This window comes from Balaenoptera physalus, assembly GCF_965194825.1.
Source record: "Balaenoptera physalus genome assembly, chromosome: 14".
Lineage (NCBI taxonomy): Eukaryota > Metazoa > Chordata > Mammalia > Artiodactyla > Balaenopteridae > Balaenoptera > Balaenoptera physalus.
The window spans coordinates 37,266,767-37,287,006 of record NC_138893.1 but is presented as its reverse complement, the minus strand read 5'-3'; the positions used below and the strand labels follow the sequence as shown (position 1 = coordinate 37,287,006).

The 20,240-nt window shown below is 45.9% G+C and overlaps 1 protein-coding gene across 3 annotated transcripts in view; it reads left to right on the top strand.

The window, feature by feature from the left end:
• ATRNL1 (attractin like 1) overlaps positions 1-20,240 on the top strand; it is a 715,591-nt gene that overhangs the window by 686,486 nt on the left and 8,865 nt on the right. Inside the window, exons 30-31 of one of the 3 annotated variants that reach the window (XR_014253040.1) lie at positions 444-1,426; positions 14,708-14,867. The gene's annotated coding sequence lies outside the window, so the exon portion shown is untranslated. Of the gene's footprint in view, positions 1-443; positions 18,956-20,240 lie in introns of those variants that run through there. The other 2 variants (XR_014253041.1, XM_082423366.1) reach the window with 2 other exon arrangements.

Sequence of the window (20,240 nt, the reverse complement as noted above, 5' to 3'; positions counted from 1 at the left end):
TCCCTAATGCTTTTCCCATGGGTTAGTATTCAGTGTTTTCTAGATTTTGAAGGTAGAGGGATGCATCATATCTCACTGACCTACAGAAGCTCTTGTAACTATTGTATCGATAGATAAAGGAATAAATGACTCAGGTGCAACATCATGATTTGAATTTCCATTTGTAAGCTAGATTTGGTGAAGTTTGACACTAGTGCTTTCTGTTCCACTGTTAAGTGACAAAGCTACTCATCTGTACATAAGCATCTGAAATTTTAGCAGGTAATTACGTAAATGAAGTATTTTACACAAAGCATTAAAATTTGTATCAGAAGGAACAGCTCACATTATTTCTCAATCACTATTGGCACATGTAAAACACTTTTAAAGCTCTCAACAAGATAATAAACTAAAACATTTTTCCCTCTTCCTTCTTAGTCGTTACCTAGATATTTTTCTTTTAGATAAACAATCGGCATTGTGTTTACTGAAGCTCGCATTGATATTCCCCAGTAGTGTTTGCAACTTGAGTTTTATTCCAGCAGCTACATGAAATGAGTCCACAGTGCAGAGCAGGAGGTCCCTCTGGAACCTGAGATTATTTGTTCTCTCACTGTTCTAAAGGTAATTAAGGAGCATTGCATGTTTCTCAATTAATGATTTCTCATTCAACAGGGGATCTTTGATGCTAATTTGTTTTAATCAGGGCAGAGGCTGCTCAAAAACTCTAAACAATTCAGTGAAGAGGAACTAGGAATTTTTAATCAAGTGGAAGAGATTTAAATGCTATGAGGGATGCATCCATCATGCACTTTCAATTCCTGTTCATTTAACTTTGTTCTTTTGAGTTTTATAAGCCAACGTGAGAATTATTAAATAGAGTATATTGTATTACATAATATGGTTTTCCTCATATATTTGTGTGTATATTTCATGGACTTCTTCTCCCATTTAAAGCCTATTTATTTACAAACATTCCTCTCTCTGCATAGGATGTATTTATACATACATCTCATACCCTTATTTATTATATACACTTGTAAATGTAGAACATGTTTATGTAACAGTATATTCACATATATGTTACAAATGAATAACAGAAGTTGAGTCATAAATGAGCATTAGGTTTAAAAAATTCTTTTCACCCCTTGGACAATGTCCTGAATGGCTATTCACAATCTGGGCTGCTGAGTCACATTGCATTATGTACATGGAAACACTCATAATCTATGTAGAAGTTGCACCTTGAAGAGGCATTACAGTATGATTAGACCATAGTTTTTGTAAAAAATGACTTCATCAGGCGACTATGGCTTATGAACGTAAATACTCAAAGTAATGAAATTAAAATACTGCCTTTCTTTTCTAACGATCAGGTTTTGATCATCTCATTTTGATGTCCTCAAATCAAGACCACTTTGCAGGAATGTCAATCATGTGAAATGAGGTAGGTTTTTTTTTTCCTTCCTCTAACCGAATATAGAACAATCTCAAGAAATGCTTGAGAGGCCTAACTAGTTAAATACTTACTGGTTCACTGTATTGAAATAAGTGAGAAAGAAAAAAAATTTTTTTAGCCAGTGGTTCTCAGACTTTTAGAGTACATCAGGATCACCTGGAGGGCTTATTAAAATAGATTTCTGGGGCCCAATCCTAGAGTTTCTGATTCAAAAGTTCTGGGATGCGGCTCGAGATTTTTATTTCTAACAAGTTCTTGGGTGATGGTGAGGCAGGAGCTGATGACCTCACTTTGAGAACTCCTGTTGTAAACAAATCAATCAGAATGAGGCAGCCATGGTTTGAGTGCAGCACTGAGCAATGAGTCCGTGTCCCTCATACATTCCAGTGTGTTTTCAGAGATTGTCTACCAGAAAGCAGTGGGCCTTGTGTGTCTCTGAGGTGAACTCTGGGTGAATTTCTGGACCAGTTGGGCAGGGGCTAAGTGGGGAATTTGGGCAGAGAGATGACATCAGTGCCTACATTTTAATTCATGGAGATCCCCTGAGGGCTTTGCTGGCATTACAAACATTTGAAAACAAACTTTTGAATGGAAATAACAATCTAGTACACCTGTGCTAATGGGCAATGCCAGAAGCCAGACTGACTTGTAAAGAGCTGGACCAGGCTGATGTTTTCCAGCCCTGCTGATGATAGGAATGATCTGGGGCTCTGTCGGGTGTCTGAGTTTTTAATAAGGGCTCCAATTAATTCAACAGACAAGTTTGGGGAACTCTACTTAAGGGCCCAATTCTTTTTCCTTTCTCGTAGTGGTGCTAAAATTGCCGATATAGAGCTTCGGAGGGAAGCCCATTCATAAAGCCTCCGTCTGGGCAACTGCCCACCCACTGCACAGGCTGACCTCGTTTGCTCAGCTTTCCTTGACATGTGGCATAATTATGTCTGTGGGTCATGAATTGGCCTAGCGTGTCCCTCAGCTGTATAATTATCCCACGTAATGTGTAAGTTCAATTGTGATTTGCTTTGGTTCCATCAGTGCTGTAGGGTTTTTCTGACTCCCGTATCATAAGGCAGTTTGGGGGTTGGGGAGACTAGGTTCTCATGTATACGTATGAATGGTAATTTATTTGCATTTACATTTGCCCTTAAAATCAATCAGTGGGTATGGAACAAGCTTCTTGAAGATGATTCTGTTTTGACATGTATCTCCTAAAAGTTCAAATATTTAATAGCACCTACTATGTGCCAGGCACTTTGCATGTTATTTAATCCTCTTACAACCAATAAGAAAGGAATATTAGAATCCCTATTTTACAGATGAGAAAACTAAGGCTTAGCGTATTAAGCTTCCCAAGTGCAAGTGGCAGATATGGGAAAGAATCTATCACAGTGTGCTGCTTCCCCTGAACCTGCTGGTGATTAATTAACACAAAACCTTCAGACAATGGCAAGAAAAATGATGTCAGAAACTCCAGCCATCATTCCCTTACTATAATGTCTAATGACTGAAACATTTTTAATCGAAGGGATATTTTCCCCTTTCTGGTGAGCAATCTCATCTTTTGGAGCTATCATGAAAATGAGCTCTAACTCTCCCCAGCTCCAGGCGGTCTCAGACTTTCAGCTGCCTGTGACTCACCGTGCCCATTAGTCGGCCTAGTTAATCACACAATCATCGTGCGTGTTCATGGGCTGGCTTCAGACCTAATCATGTCATATCACTGGGTCACAAAAGTGCCAGTGATCTAATCGAATGTGACTTTGCAATTACAAGTTACATCTTGATGTGATCATACTGTCAGTATTCCACTTTGTTGGGACTGACAAATCTCTAGACTGTAGTTGGAATGTTCATTGAAGCTCAGTGCTAAAGGTCATCAGAAAGGCGGTCAGGGCTCTCACAGGGACTCACTTGTCCGTCATTACTACTACATTTAGATAATGTTCAGCACACCGCCCTCCTCTACTCTCTCCCCACCCTTTACTGAACAATCCTCTCCTTGCTGGATTCTGTCTTGCACCATCGCTTACGCAGCTCTTCCCAGGGTTCTGAGCTCTCAGAGAATAAAGCACAGGTTATAATGGGTGCCCTAAATTTGTATCAGTTCAAATCGCATTACAAGTTGCTATGAGAAGCATTACAGTTCTTTCCTAGAACTCTCATATTACTATCATAAATGCCAGCTACATTTGGAAGACTTTTCTTTACACAGGTCCCACAATAATAGGAATTGACGCACCGCACTTTTCAATTAAAGCGTGATCATGGAAGGATCAGGGTCCTTCACTTTTTCTCAGTCTCAGTTTTCTCATCCGTCTCGCGAAGGTCCATCTCAGGACATACTGGCTGGTTGTCTCTGAATTCTTACCGGCTGACAATGCTATCGTGCTTTCCTGGGTTCCTGTTCCTTAGATTTTTATGACATCAGCTGTGAGAAGGCTGTGTTAGAACCCATCAGGTTAGTTCAGCCTCACAAGAAATACATGTCCTTAAAATGGCACACAAATCTTCACAGGGGTGGCATTTACAAGGTCAAAGTTTTTATTCTGATTTTGGCCCGCTTGGGTTACATTTCGGGTTGGCGTGGTATCGCGCTGAAAGAAATGGGTATTGCAGGCTTCTCACACATTTTCTTTATCTTTTATAACAGAAAGCCTTTGAGGTACACATACTTCAAATATTCTTTATTCACCACCACCGAAATACTCAATTCTTATTTTATTTCTCAATGAAGCTTAATTTCTACCCAAAGGACAGCATATTGTGACTTCATTGTTTCAGCTGTGTGTCGAACCTTCATTGCCTCTAAAGGGACATTCTTTCTACTCAGAAGATAAAATGAGATGTGGAGAATTACTAAATCATTTGGGCATCAAAAGATTCTTCTATATAAAGAACTGCTAGTTAACAGAAACAGGAATGTTAATGTCCTTTAGTCTCCAAAAGAGATGGTTGGAAATATTTTTGTGGTGGCCAACTTTCAGAAGAAACATCCCAGTTACTTTATGATTATATCATGGAGAAACAATTATTCTCCATTTGGGGCCAAAATAAACAGCAATTCTCCAACAAGCATGGCTCTAACAGTTCAGAAACATGCAAATACTGGGTAACTAGCTGGTGTGTTTATATGCAACATGCAGATGTATGACCTAGATACATCTCTAAAAATTAATTTAACGGCGCTGCACTGGGCTCGGCTAATACTCTAACAAGTTTTTTTTTTCTTTAATGATGAGCATAAGCCCTGAGGGCATTGTGTTTGATAGAAGTGACAGCTCTGCAAGATGCAGGCTCCTCTAAGAGTGAGTGTGCTGACTCAGAAAATAGAAGGATAGCGCTGGATGGGAGGGGAGTTGTCAGACATAATTTAACCTCCTCGATTAAAAGTTATGTAGCTAATCAGTGCTACAGGCATGCTATAACCATATCCCAAAGGCAATGGTGACGTCCTTAAGATTTACTCCTTAAAAGAAAAATCAGTATAGAACCTAGAACCTGCACTATGAAATGTCACAGGTCTTTCTCCTTTGATTGTTTGACATATTTTGAATTCCATATCATCTGAATAAAGGAAGTTATTTTTTCCTTCTTTCTTTATTCCCCACTGCCCCTACCCCAAGCCTCAAGAAGGTTAATCATGTTCCTGAAACCACACAGGACATTGAAATCTTTGTCATTCAAATGTGCTTAGAAATAACCGCAGATGTTTGTGTATTTCTATGATATTGCATAATTAAGTTTGATCTCAATGAGGGAATGAGAGGGAATTCGAACAAACAATTCAGCAAGAAAAATAGGTATTTATGTCTATTTGCCTGGGATTTTCTTTAAAGTAGCTTAAGTTACACTGAGAATTAATCAATCCTGTGACTGATTGCTATGATGCATGGAGCTGAGGAGCATCTGGCTGATGTGGGAAGTGTGTGCATGAGATGTGGTACCCCGGCTGAAATAAACATACTGAAAAGGACATGCGTGAACTATCTAACATGGAGGGGTTTTAGATATCTTAGATAAAAGGGGAAGTGTGTGACTTAAAGGGTTTAGCAGTTCAGTGTCAACATCAGAATCCTAATTATTGTAGGTAGGATTTACCCAATTGTGACTTATGAAGATGATTAAAGGGTTCTTGAGACCCTGTTACAAACTCAGGAACAAGAACCAAAGGCACACTTACCATATAGTAACTGCATAAAGCCTCATAGTAATGATTGGGTGCCATGCAGTGAGGTTCATACAGCAATTTAAAGTCGCTCCTCACTATGAAGAATTGGTGGGTCTTTAGTCTTCTTCTGGTGGTCGTATCTGGACTCCAATTCTCTGTGCCTTTCCTTGTTCTGTAGGTTCCTTCTGAGGTTAGGTGTATCCAGCTACAAACAATAGCAACCTGAGCAACTGTGGATTAAACCATATGGAATGTATATATTACTTAACAAGAAAATCTGGCAGTAGGAGTCCTGGGATATTGATGGCTCAGAGATATTTCCCTCCTCAGTGAATGGGCTTTTCTCTTCAAGTATGTGCGTCTTGGTGACAAGATAGCTGCCATAGCTCAAGGCCTCATGTCCTCAGATGACATTGCACAAAGCAGGAAGGGAGGGGTGAGGGCAATATTGTTTTCTCTTTAGAATTCTCTTGTCTTTCATCAGGAACGAAATCTCTCTCAGAAGTCCACCCTGACCTTCAGCTCATCTTCTTGTAGCTTTCATTGGCTAAGACTGAGTCACATGCTCACCCTGGACTAGTCCCCGGCAAGAGGCAATGTGATTGCTGTGATTGGCTTAGATCCTCTCTACTCGAGGTGTGGTCCAAGGAGAAGCACATCCACTTCACCAGGGAGCCTGTTAGAATCGCAGGGTCTTAGGTCTTAGACCCACCTCAGACCTACTGAGTCTGCATCTGCATTTAACAAGAGGCCCCATGGTGATCAGGTGGGCATGAAATTGTAACCAATGATGATTCATCCCCTGGGGCTGGGCATGTTCAGTTTGGGAAAATCAGAATTATGCCTGCAATAAAGATGGGAAGGGCCGTGGTGTGGGCAACCAGCAGTGTCTGCCGCAATCTTCTAATCTCTCATCACTTGGAATTATCACTTGTTTTGGTGACTATGATTTTCTCTCCAAAAAACTCTGCAAAATGATGTCTGCTTATGGTATGTGCTAACCCAGGGAATACTTTTGGTCCACCTGAGAGGCCCTGCAGCAATGTCCCTCATCTACTGGCACTTGGGTCATGCTGATGATCTCCCCGAGTGCTGAGGCAAAGGGCACAGGTGTCACCCACTCCCTTTGGCTAGAAGGATCCCTTCCTGCGTAGGGCCCAAGCTGAAAATGGTCTCCCTGTCTTGGTAGGCTGAATAATGGCCCCCAGAGATATCCATGTCCTAATCCCTGAAACCTGTACAAGTTACTGCAAAAGAGACTTTACAGATATGATTAAGGTAAGGATTTTGAGATGGATAGATTATCCTGGATTATCCAGTTAGGCCCTAATTGTAATCATAAGTGTCCTTATAAGAATAAAGCAGAGGGAGGTTTGACTTCAGCTAAAGAGAAGACAATGTGACATCGGAAGCCAAGATTGGAGTGATGCAGCTGCAAGCTAAGGAATGCCACTGGCCACCAGAAGCTGGAAGGGGCAAGGAAGAGATTCTCTCCTAGAGCCTCCAGGGGAAAGCAGCACTGCCAAATGCTTGGTTTTAGCCCCATGAGACTCATTTCAGCCTACTGGCCTCGAGAGCTGTAAAAAAATACATTTCTGTTGTTTTAAGCCACTAGGTTTGTGGTAATTTGTTACAGCAGCCCCAGGAAGGTAATACACCCGTCTTTCAGTCCCTACAATTCCCTGTGGCACAATTTTTAATCCAGCAATGTTGCATTTTCATTATTTTAATATAGTTCGCAGATGGAATTATAGATTCATTTTTATAAGACATTCAAACACTGTCAAAATAAGATCCTCTTTGGGTTAGGATAAGAAATTAGACCTAGGAAGCCTAGGGAGGCAATCACCTGTGCGTGATCACTGCAGGTCCCTGGTCACCGTCATCATCTTGCCCCAACCAGATGCAGAAAGGGCATGTGGGGGAAAGGAGAGAAGGAGGAGGGAGGCACGAGGTTAGCACCGCCCTCAACACACACACCGCTGAGCCTGACTTCAGCAGCTCAGACTAAAGAAGTACAATTAGAAAACCAACTTTACCTGTGCTTTCCAGTGCCGGGTAAATTGCACTTTTCTCCACCAAAACCATTTGACAGGGCGATAAAGACTATGAAAGGTCAAAAGCAGAAGCTCGGAGGGGACTAAACATGCCACTGAAATGAATAAAGGGTGGTCATTAGCAGCCGTGGAAAGACGCAAGAGGGGTCCAGAAAAGACTTAGTGGGGATGAGAAGGTCTCATGCAAAGCAGGGGCTGCCGCGGGTGGGCAGAGGCCACAGCTCCCGTCTCAGGGGGGCGGTAATTCTGCAGACGGTGGGGCCTGACCTCCAGCAGGGAGAAGGAGCCACTCCTGGCGTTGGCACGTTTGTGCTAAGTGAGGCTTTTAAAGAAGCTCTTTGGACAGTGTTCATCACAGGCCATTCGGATAGAGATGGATGAGGGTCTGAAGTGAGACAGACTAATGTGAAGAATCGTTGTTTGCACTGCTGGGAAGGAGGGGGAAGAAGCTGTCACAATCTTGCAAGCCCAGCTTCTTCTCAGAAGTAAGCTCTCAGCCTTGATGTCTGCTCCTAAACGCGCCCTGTGCTGCTAAATTATGCTAGTAACCGCCCATCCCACCGCAGGGGAGTCGGGGCGCTCTGGAGCCGGCTTCTCGCCTCCAGTTCTGCGGGGCACAGAGCCTCGCCCCTGATCCTGACTCCTTTGTTTGGAAAGAGCCAGCTTACCTTTCACTGCTCAGCTCTCTGGCCACCATTGCTGTGCCTTGCATCACAAACTTTTGCCCATGGAGAGGGCTGATACGTGACGTTTATTGGGTGGGCTTCTGTTTTTATTTTTGTTTTTGTTTTTTGGACTTTGTCCTTTCATTTTTTGTTGTTTACGTCATCTTAGTGGTGCACCTCCCACAAATAAAGCAGATGGTCAAGCAAAGCAGATCTGGCTCCTTGTTCCCTGAGAAAGAATGACCAATATAAAATATAAAAAGAAAGAAAATACATTAACATTCAGTTCTGGATTTTGAGATCCTGAGGTCCAAGGCTTAGCACGAGCAAGAGGTATGACAGGATGTTTAGCCAATGGGCCTCTGCCTTCAGACATCCTCAGCCATGGAAATGGGCTGAGGATGCCTACATGGGCAACAGGGAGAATCTAGAGAAGAGAAAGCTGGACGAAGAGTTGAAGCCCTTGTCCCTCTCTTTGCTCTAAGACCACAGGGCGTGGGAGAGCGCACATGCACACCTGTGCACATCGGGGCCGTAAGGTCTCGGCTGTTGGCAACAGCCTGTGGATCGCCCAAGTCCAAGGCCAGTGGAGGACCAGCTGCCTCGGCAGATACCAACGGGGATGCTGATAGGCAGAGCAACACAGGGTGGTGGCCATCACCAGAGACGCCACCATGAACGGAAGGTGGCAGGGGACAAAGCATCTTCCCCATTGACATGGGACATACCCTGCTTCCCATCACCCTGCCCACAAGAGGGTAGATGTGCCTTGAGGGACTGATAATGACTGGAAACCTTAGGAGAGACTTTCAAGTAGCTGAGTTTCCTTAACTTGCCTCAAATTCTGCCACAGTTGGAATAGAAGCTTTAGGGAAAAAAATAGTTTGAGTAGCGGGGAATAGTTATCCTTTTTACACACCTGAGTTAAGTGGCTTATGAAGTATTATACCCAATATGACAACTTTATTTCACCCACCATGAACAGAAAATTTACTTTAAGCTCTAGATTTCAGCTCACTGTTTGGAGAGAGTTTGGGTGGACGTTTTATGCACTTTCACTGCCTTCCCAGCAGAGCTGATCTGAACAGATGATGGCTTCCTCTGGGTGGTCTCATTCACCCCATGAACTCATCGAATGTGATTCGTACATGAACTAAAAATATCCACGATACAAGCAAAGAGCCATCCAAAGGGGACTAACACTTATTAATACTTGTTGTGACGCCACTGTTCTAAGAATATGATCTCTCGCTCCCTTCAGTCCACACCAGTCACCTGTTACTCTCCACTTACAGAGGGAGAAGCAGAGTTTTGGTGGTCTATGCAAGGAGGCGGGACTCACACTGAGCTGCCTGCCAAGCAAACTCAGAAGTACACTGAACATAAGATCCACAGGAGACCTAAGAGGTAGAAGGGAGAAAATGCCGACTTTGAACAAATCAGACCCCTTAGGGGACTAGAGATGCCTCAACCCGGGGCACTCCCACTCCAGAGGCTGGGGTTCAGTCTGGTGGATGGTAGTTGAGGAAATAATTTGAGATGAGGCATAATCAGTAAACAGTGGGTTGCAGGACACCAAAGGGTCTGATTAAATGGACATCACATGGAAAATCATAAGCCCACAGAAGTCAAAGAGTAAGATGCATAGCAGAATATAGTATAACCATGGCATCTGACACAGAACCTAGAAATCCAAGAGATGCCATCTGCAAGTGAAAGAGCTAGGCATGGCCCAAGTGTCACTGGCTGTCTCCTCTCCTACCCACATCAGTAGTGAGGTGGGGAGGGGTTGAGGTCTAGAGAAATATTTTGGTGCAGGAATGCCTTGCATCATCTCCTCAAATGACCGTCCTCTCCGTCTGGTGGCCATCATTCACACACACAAGCTGGCCCTGGCATGGTCCTCAGGGTGCCAGCAGCTAGCTCTGTGGTCATGGATCAGTTTCTTCTGCTGAGCAAGTAGCTGCATGATGAGGAATCAGTTACCTCTTCTCTTTTTTTTTTTTTTAACATCGTTGTTGGAGTATAATTGCTTTACAATGGTGTGTTAGTTTCTGCTTTATAACAAAGTGAATCAGCTATATATATACATATAGCCCCATATCTCCTCCCTCTTGCGTCTCCCTCCCACCCTCCCTATCCCACCCCTCTAGGTGGACACAAAGCACCGAGCTGATCTCCCTGTGCTATGCGGCTGCTTCCCACTAGCTATCTGTTTTACCTTTGGTAGTGTATATATGTCCATGCCACTCTCTCACTTCATCCCAGCTTACCCTTCCCCCTCCCCGTGTCCTCAAGTCTGTTCTCTACGTCTGCGTGTTTATTCCTGTCCTGCCCCTAGGTTCTTCAGAACCACAGTTACCTCTTCTCTTACATTCTCCTCTGCAAGATGAGAGCACTGGGGAGAGCTGAGGCCACTCCCACTTCCAACACGCTGTGATTCTCTCACTGTAGTAAAGTGGGTTTAGCCCCGATGTCGTCATCCATTCAGGCTGCTATAACAAAATGCCATAAACTGAGTGGTTTATAAACAACAGAAATTTATTTCTCTTAGTGCTGGAGGCAGGGAAGTCCAAGATCGCGACGTCAGTAGATTCAGTGTCTGCCGAGCCTGTTTCCCAGACAGTGATTTTTTTTTTTTTTAACTCATTTTAATTATTTATTTATTTATTTTTGCTGTGTTGGGTCTTCGTTTCTGTGCGAGGGCTTTCTCTAGTTGTGGCGAGCGGGGGCCACTCTTCATCGCGGTGCACGGGCCTCTCACTATCGCGGCCTCTCTTGTTGCGGAGCACAGGCTCCAGACGCACAGGCTCAGTAGTTGTGGCTCACGGGCCTAATTGCTCCGTGGCATGTGGGATCTTCCCAGACCAGGGCTCAAACCCGTGTCCCCTGCATTGGCAGGCAGATTATCAACCACTGCGCCACCAGGGAAGCCCCTGGACAGTGGTTTTTTACTGTGTCCTCACAGGGCAGAATGGACCAGCCAGCTGTCTGGAATATCTTTTATAAGGACACTAATCTCATCATGAAGGCTCAACCATCAATACCTAATCACCTGCCAAAGGCTGCACCTCCTATCACCATCACCTTTTGGGTTGGGATTTCAACATATGAATTGGGGGGCGGGGCACGAGCATTCAGACAACAGCACCTGACAAGGAGAAAATCCTGACTTCAGCCTTGAGTAAATGCAATCAGTCCAAAGTGTTTATTAAATGGTTTTCTTCCCAGAGAAAGAAAACCATGCTCATGGTGATGTGACTGCCATTCAAAGTTACAAAGGTTTGCTTATAAGATTCTTTGCTCCTGTCTCAAAGGAACTGACTTACAACTTTGTCCATGTGTAGCTTGTTTTCTGAACATTTTTTAAGCAACCAAAAGTTCACCGTTGTCTAAAATGCTTGACCGTTTATAAGGCTCCAGTGATTTTCCTCTGGCAAGCTTCCTCCTTCACACGTACTAACATTTCACTTTGCCGTCTTTACGGTTGAGTCTCCAACTCCCTCTTCGTGTTCCTCACAAGAATTCGTGTCTGCAGGCATCCAGCGTGAAAACTGGGGAGCAATCTCTCCTGAGCTCCCACCCCTCCAACAGGTCCCGGGCACTGGTTCATTTCTCTCCACCTATGATTTTATGAGAAAATGTCCCCACTCTTTGCAGATCTTCAATTTCACATAATTTTCTGGGTTCCTCTGAATTTATTGAGAGCTTAGACAGCACTTGATTTTATTTTTCCACCCCAATAACTTTCTGTCTTTTGCTATGTTAACAGAACTCTTTTGAACCCATAGAAAATTTCTCTTTCACATAATACAAGATCTCTTTTCCTTCCAAGTAAACAAGGTTACATACACCTGCTTAACCCAATCAATAAACAAATGGATTATCAAGTATCCTTCAGATAAATAGCCAATACCCCTTGACTGCCAACGCCAGTGACATCTTTGAAATAAATCTAATAGAGAAAGACTGGAGTAACTGATTCCTGTGTGTGTTTTTTTTTCTTTCTTGAGATGAAACTTGAGCCTACAGACAACCCTGTCATTGATTTTTAGTCTTTTATCCTCCATGAAAGAAGCTCCCTTGTTCCAGCTTTAGCAAAATAGCAAATAGCCTTTGCCTGTATTTCAGGTCCTGCGTGCTGCCTCTCTCTCACCTCCTTGGATTAGGGGACCACGTGGTCCGTGGTGATGCCGGATTCATTAAGAAAGGCCTCTGAACTGCCTCGTGCACTGGGCCCCTTGAACCTGTTAGAAGGCAGTGGGCCTGTGGTGACTGCAAGTTGGTAGGAGCGCTCACAGCTTCTGCTGAGAACAGGCGTAATGCAAAAGGCCGTAGAAGAGCAGTGAAGTGTGGCATTAATGGGATTTAAACACATATATAAGATGCACCAAAAGATGGGGAAATATTCAATTATTAAAGACCAATGACATGAGCTTCCGACTAATGAGCTCACAGCATACTCAGTGGAACCATCGGAAGAGAAGCCCAGGGGGTTATCCTGCAGGTAGATGTTTTATTCAAGTCTGCATCTCATAAACCATCTCTTCTCTCCAGACCTTCCTAGGACTCGGCTTCTCCCCGGGACCCCTTGCAAAGGAGCAGCTAGTGATTACACTTGACACTTGAGAGGAGAGCCTCCAGTCAGTCAGCCAGGCTGCCTGCCTTCTCTGTCGCCTCTCCGCGGAGTCCTCCATTATTCAGATGTCTGCTGGCACCTGCTAGGAAGTCAGGACTGTGCCGGGGGTGTAGAGCGGAGAAAACCATGGCTTTCAGCTTTCTGGTTTTATGGGGGTAGCCACTGTCTGCACCGCAGTGTGATAAGTTCTGTGAGACTGTAATCATTTGAGTGTCCCCCACCACAGTTGAGTGATTCCCATACATTATGTCAGTCGTTCAATGCCCACAAGGGCCTGAAAGATGGTGCTGTTACACCCATTTTATAGGTGTGGAAACTGAGGTGTCTAATCTTAAGGAATTGCTGGAGGTTTGCAGCCTTGTCTGCAGGAGTCCAGGGCCAGAGGTCTCACCATTGCAGAGCCAGAGGGAACAGGAGGGGTTTTTGAGGGTGCCCCGGGAACTTTCTAGCTGACTTTCACAGACACATGGGGGTAGAGCCAGGTCTGAAGGAGAAGCAGGGTTAAATTCAGCGGGGGAGGAGGAGAGTCATTTCAAACAAACAAACAAAAAGAACAACGTGGCCCACGGACATAAGGCTGATCTTGTGCCTGTGACCCCATGGGGGTCATGACTGGGGTGGGGATGGGAGACAGGGCAGCAGATGAGGCCAGAGTGAGGTGCCCTTGTTTGCTGGTAAATGCTGTCGTCCCAGCCTGACCCTGACCTCTAATGGCGCCCTCTTGTTCAGAAGTGTCCTGGTTTGGATGGTAAATTGCATAGTTACCTTGGGCGAGAAGGAGAAGCCAGGAGGGGCTTCTTGCTAAGGAACAAGACTTTCACCCCCCAGGTGTTTATGAGGAAGGCGCGTCTTCAGTCTAACACTCTCTCAACTGAGCTATTTTGGTGAGGATTGTAAGGAAGACTCTGACAGCAGGTGGAAGTTTTGGAAAAGTTAGCATGGGTGGAGGGGTTGGAGAAAAATGAGGGACCTATCAGGAGGTCATGGCCGGGGTCCAGAATGTGGGCCTGAGCCCAGGCAGTGGCTGTGACAATGACAGGAAGGGGACAGTTTGACCAGAGGTGCCCAAGAGGTTAATTGCCATGTCTCTGGAGCTTGTCATTGAAGACTGGGGACAGATGGGAGTTCCAGCGTGGGCGGCTGGGGATGCCCTGTGCATTCAGAGGGCACAGAGCAAAGACTCGCGTTTCGAACTCTTGAACTTGAGTTGCCAAAGAACTTCCCACAGTCAGAAGGAAACATGGGGCAGCTGATGGGAAAGGAGTAGGACTCGGAAGGTAGATTCGGGAGTAGCCAAGGGAGAGCCGGACGTTGAAATGGAAGAGATACATGAAACGACAGAGGCGAGGGGAGCAGGGCCAGAGGCCAAGGCCAGGCTGTCAGAGAAGAATGAGGGGACAAGAGGAGCCCAAGGATGGGAGACAGGACGCATGCAGGGGTGGCCTGCGGGGCCTCGGGCTGGACACCGATGGCTATGTCTTGGGAGAACAGTGGCAGGAGGTGGAGGTGGAGACCTGGCGACAGTGGGGTGGAGACTTCCTTCAGGGCCCTCCAAGGATTGAGGTTGGTGAAGGCAGAGCCTGGGATCCAGAGCAAGATCCCTGAGGGAGAGGGGTCTCCCACCTCCCTGGCCTCCCTGGCCTTTGCTCTGTCTGTGCCCAATGCCCGGCCTGCCCTACCTGGCTTACCACTTAACTCACTCCAGACCCTCCTCTTCTCATATTTTCTCACCACCCACAGAGAACCAATCAGCAAAATCCTGTCTCAACCACCCCAGGTGCCCCAAATCCAGATCGGAGGACCACCCCTCACGTCACCACCATCACCTGCCTGGTCTGAGCCATCACCACCCGTTACCACCTCACCAGCTCCCTGCTCCATCCTCCATGCTACATCCAGGGTAAGCCTTTTAATGTATAAGTCACATCATGTCACTCACCAAACCCTCTGATGCCCACCAGCCAACTTAAAATCTAACATGCTTGCTGGGATTTAGGGCTGCAGCTCTAATGTCCTCTCTCACTCTCCAGCCAACTGTTCCTGAAACCCTCCCTGCGGCACAGGCCTCAGGCCCCTGCACTATGTCCCTTGGTCTGGAACATTCTCCCCTAGACATTCACATGCCCCACTTCCCCCATTCACTCTCTGCTCAAATGTCACTTCCCCTACCTTCCCTGACCACCCATCTAAAATGCATCCCCTTAGCTCATTCTTTCTCTCCCCTAGCCTGATTTATTTTTCTTCATAATAGTTATAACTTCCCATTATATTTTTTCCATTTTTCCGATACAATCTATATACAGTAAAATTCACCCCTTTTAATGCACAGTTCTCTGAACATTGACAAAAAACTTACAGCCCTTTAATCATCACCACAATCAAGATATACAGCAGTTCCATCACTCCCCAAATTCACTCGTGCCCCCTTGGGGTCAAGCCCTCCACACCTGGTCCTCAGCAATCTGTTTTCTGTCCTTACAGTTTTGCCTTTTCCAGAACATCACATAAATGATGGAGTCATACAGTAGGTGGTGTTTTGCGTCTGTCTTCCTTCCTTAGTGTAATGCGTTTGGGGTTCATTCACGGTGTTGGATATGGCAGTTCATTCCTTTTTATTGCTGTGTAGTATTCCATTGTGTGGGTGGCCATAGGCTGTTTATCTATTCCCTACTGAGGATATTTGAGTTGTGTTCAGTTTTGAGTGAACATGATTACAGCTGCTACAGCAGCTTGTGATCAAGTTCTTGTGAACACATAAGGTCTCATTTTTTCTTCAGTAAATACCTAGGAGTTGAATTGCTGGGCCGTACGGTAACTGTGTGTTTAACTTTACAAGAATCTGGCGGTCCTTTGCCAGAGCGGCTGCACCGTCTTACTTTTCTGCCAGCAAGAGATGGCAGCTGCAGTTGCTCTACATCCTCACCAGCACTTGGTGTTGCTGGTTTTTTGGTTTGTTTTTTGTTTCACCATTCTAACCAGTGTACAGTGGTATCTCGTCATGGTCCCGTCATTACGTGTTGATTTGTGAGAGACTAAATATACAAAAGGACAGTGGCTAGAGCACATATGGCGATAAACTACAACCCACCACTTCTGCAGCGGCCAGCCCAGAACGGTCCAGACTGAGTCAGAGAGTGCCAGCTCCCTCTAATTTTTGCCCCCCCTTCCAACTCAGGACCTACCCAAGAGAGCCAAAAATGTTCCCCTAACGAAGCACATAGGATGCCCTATTAACCCCTCTCTAGCTTCCTGAGGCCAGCAACCTCCAGTCAGGGCACACCTGAAGTCTTTCCCTTATGTCCACCTTAAAGGCGTCCCAATTCCCTGCCCGCCTTTGGCTCTGCCTAACACCAGTGACAGTGGCTGACTCGCTGCTCTGGGAAGCTGTGAATAAATAGCCTCCGCTTGTTCTCCTTTGGGTGGTCTTCCTTTATCTTCCAAGTTTGTGTACTCACTGTCTTCTTCCATCAGGAGAGGGCATCTGTGCCCCTCTGGAGCCTCACTGCCTGGAACAGTGTCTGGCATTCTAATAGATGCTCCAAAAAAGCTGTTGATGGACTTCAGGAAACTCTGGGCTTCAGTTTGAGCCCTTGGCTTATTTCCTTTGAGTGGGGACAGAAACTGTAGCCCAGGAAGTTGCCCCTGCTAGTGGGGCTCTAGCAGGTCCCTTGGCCTCTGCTAGGGTTGGGGTGGGCCCAGCTCGGCTCCTTCTCCAGACCCACCCCGTCTCCTGGTTGGCAGCTTCCTGCCCCATCCGAGCAGCCTCTCTCTGCTTCCACAGGGAGAGGTAGAGGGTTTGGGCCAGCACAGGAATGCAGCGAAAAGGCCTTGCAGTTCTTTCTAAGGATCTTGTCTGCTGTGGAAGAATGCTGCGAAGCCCCGGGAAAGAAAGCCTACAGCAGGCTCTTTCGGAGGCAGCCAGAATCTTCTCTACTGTTGGAAACTGCCTCGTGGGAAGGGAGGCCTGTTAGACTAAACATCTCATTGTCCCAAATTGCACCAATTTTGCAAATGCTCCCCGAGCTATGTCTCTCCCTGGGAAAAGGGATTTATAAACCCTTAGTCTGAAGCAGCTCTGCATGCATCTCAGCTCAAGGGCTTTCAAAAGGCCCTTCTAGAAGTCAACTTCAGAAATTGGACTTGCAGTAGCAAAAAAACAGATGCCCTAGACCCGGGTATGGTGCGCCTCAGCCCTGGTCTCCGTGGGTCCCACCTCAGGAAGGCTGATGCGGGGATGGGATTAGTGCTACAGGGGGACCTCAGAGCCCTGGAGGCACCCACACTAAATCAAACAATAAAAACAAACAGCAGAATACAGCTTTCAATGACTGCATCTCCGTATGTGAGGATTTTTAATATTTTTTGTCGCTATGGTGTCAAATTTATTTTCTTAAATATGTCTAATTGTTCCTTAATCAGCAGTTATTGAAAACACCTCGGCTTCCTCTCAGATTAAGTATTTAATGATCTGCAAAGGAAGATTTGAAGATGCTACTTAACAGGGCTCTGATCCTTTTGCAATGTGATCCATTTCACCTGCTATCTGTTAAAAACCAGCTGCTTGGTGCTGTTGTTAAGAATGAGTTAGGTGACGCAGGGAGAGAAGGGGAGACTCCATCCCCACCCTGAGCCTTGACCCCATAAGATGCCTTAACTTGAGGAGTCCTGAGCTTTTGAGGGATGCCTGTGGAAGGGGCTGTGGATTTGGGGTCTGGACTCCCTAGCTGTGGGTGAGGCAGCCAATCTTCACATTTGTGCTCTCAGCAACCACAGGGAGACTCATGGAGTCTGGGTTCCATAGCTCTGGCAGCACTCAACAAACAGGAGCATTTATTACTACACACACCAACACAGATAGTTCAGACACACAAAAACAGGTTGACGTTTGGGAAGCACTGGGCAGAAGTGTGATGTTTGAAGCAACTACACCTATTGCCTAAGACTCTTGGTTGTGTTTTGGGAGAGAGAGTTTTGTATAAGATTTGTTTCATGCCTATTGGGTTAGTTTGCTATTTAACGAAACTTTTTTAACCTGGCAATTCTGTGTAGGGCACGCTCCAGGTTTATTGCCGGGGGAGAAATCAGAGCCATCAAATGACTGACAATGAATGAATGGATGGATGAATTGATGGGCACTGAATTGCTGGAAGACGCAGGTGTTGGGCCAAGGGACTTTACATTTTCTCTTTTCATCTGCCCAGCAAAGACTTCTTGTGAAGCATCTTAACAGACCAGGAAGCAGACTCTCTCAGTATCACTGAGAGGCAAAGATGGAGTCTGATCCCAGCTGAAAGGGCTCTTGGGGACGTGAGCCCCTGGACTTGGGTAGAACCAGCGACTTCAGTGATCACGAGCCTCAGTGATACTCGCCCTCCCCTTGTCCTGGTCTGGGGAAAGGAGCCCTCGCACAGCTCGGGTGCTGCAGTGGGGAGGCGAAGAGGGGCCCGCAGAGGAAGGGATCCCACACCATCCTTCCCTCTGGCTGAGTTTTTCCCCCTGAAGCTTCCAAGTGATATTCTGATCCCTGACACCCTCCATCTCCTGCATCGGTAATGACCGGCCTCCTGGGCCCTCCGCTGCTTCTCTTCTGTTTCCCTGATCCAGCACTTTTTCCTCAGTGCATTATTTTCCCCCAGATTTTCAAATTCCCTGTGGACGATAATCAGACAGCAAGCTGCACACACTTGGCAAGTTTTGAGTTTTAATAAAAAATCGTGTTTATTCCTATGAAGACTTTCTTTTTCTCCATGAATTCTCCTAACAAATGCAGTTTCTGCTCGACTTGGGCTTTTTCTTTTTTTTTTTTTTAATTTTTTTAACATCTTTATTGGAGTATAATTGCTTGACAATGGTGTGTTAGTTTCTGCTTTATAACAAAGTGAATCAGCTGTATGTATACATATATCCCCATATCTCCTCCCTCTTGCGTCTCCCTCCCACACTCCCTATCCCACCCCTCTAGGTGAGGGGGCTTTTTCTTGAGTTGGGCTTGTTTTTTTTTTTTTTTTTTTAATAAATTTATTTATTTATTTATTTATGGCTGTGTTGGGTCTTCGTTTCTGTGCGAGGGCTTTCTCTAGTCGTGGCAAGCGGGGGCCACTCTTCATCGCGGTGCGCGGGCCTCTCACTGTCGCAGCCTCTCTTGTTGCGGAGCACAGGCTCCAGACGCGCAGGCTCAGTAATTGTGGCTCACGGGCCCAGTTGCTCTGCGGCATGTGGGATCTTCCCAGACCAGGGCTCGAACCCGTGTCCCCTGCATTGGCAGGCAGACTCTCAACCACTGCGCCACCAGGGAAGCCCTTGAGTTGGGTTTTTTAAAGCTGACTCTATTCCCAGGTTAGCTCTGATCTCAAGAGCTGGGATCCTGCACCATGGCTCCGAGAGTCCCAGGTCCTGGGGAAGACTTGCGTTAGCCCCTTTCTGGCTTTTCCTCCTAGTGTGTCCAAAGCAATTTAGAATATCAAAGGTAAAGGGGAAAAAGAAAGAAGAAGTGATCCCTGCCTGCACGAGGACGTAAAAGTCATTCTGATATTATGAGGAATAAAGCAATGGCACCTTTCATCTTAGTCAAGAGCTATGGGGGCAGCAGGCCATCTGATGTGTCTGTGGCCTCCAGTTCTGTCCTGGGAGCCACCTCAGCAGGGGCCACTCTCTGATGCCATGTCACGGATGTGGAGAAGGTGACGTTCACAGAGGATGGTGGCCCCGTCAACCCAGCCCTTCCCCGTCCACGTCACGGCAAGTAGCTGAATTCGGTTTCTTCCTTCCCTCCCTGTCTTAACTCCCAACATGGGAGGTGACTGTCAGTGAGTCAGTGAAAAAAGTGACGATGAAGAAGAAGTAACAAGAAGGAGTAAAAGACCTTGCATTGCCTCAGTTTGTATATCTGGACAACAGAAGAACTAGACTAGATTGTTGTCTGGCAGAATGACCTGGAGAGCTTTCTAACACCACACCTGCCTGGTCCCGACCTATCTGATAGTCTCCGAGGAAGGGGCAGCCTGTGTATTTGATGTGCGCTCCTTGGTTGATACGAATTGGTGAAAACGACTGTCAGGGTCCCTCCCCGCCCAGATGCTCCGTCAGTGCACCTCTCCCGCTGGAGACTGTCAACTCCTGGGAGATTGTTTCTTTCTTCCCAAAGGGAGGCATTTTTCTCATCAAAACATAGTAGGCACTCAGGAAACATTTCTGGAGTCAAATAGATGAAGTTATCTTCTTCTGAAGTCTCATTTTCTTATTTCTGCTGCTTATGAAAATACACTGGTGGGAA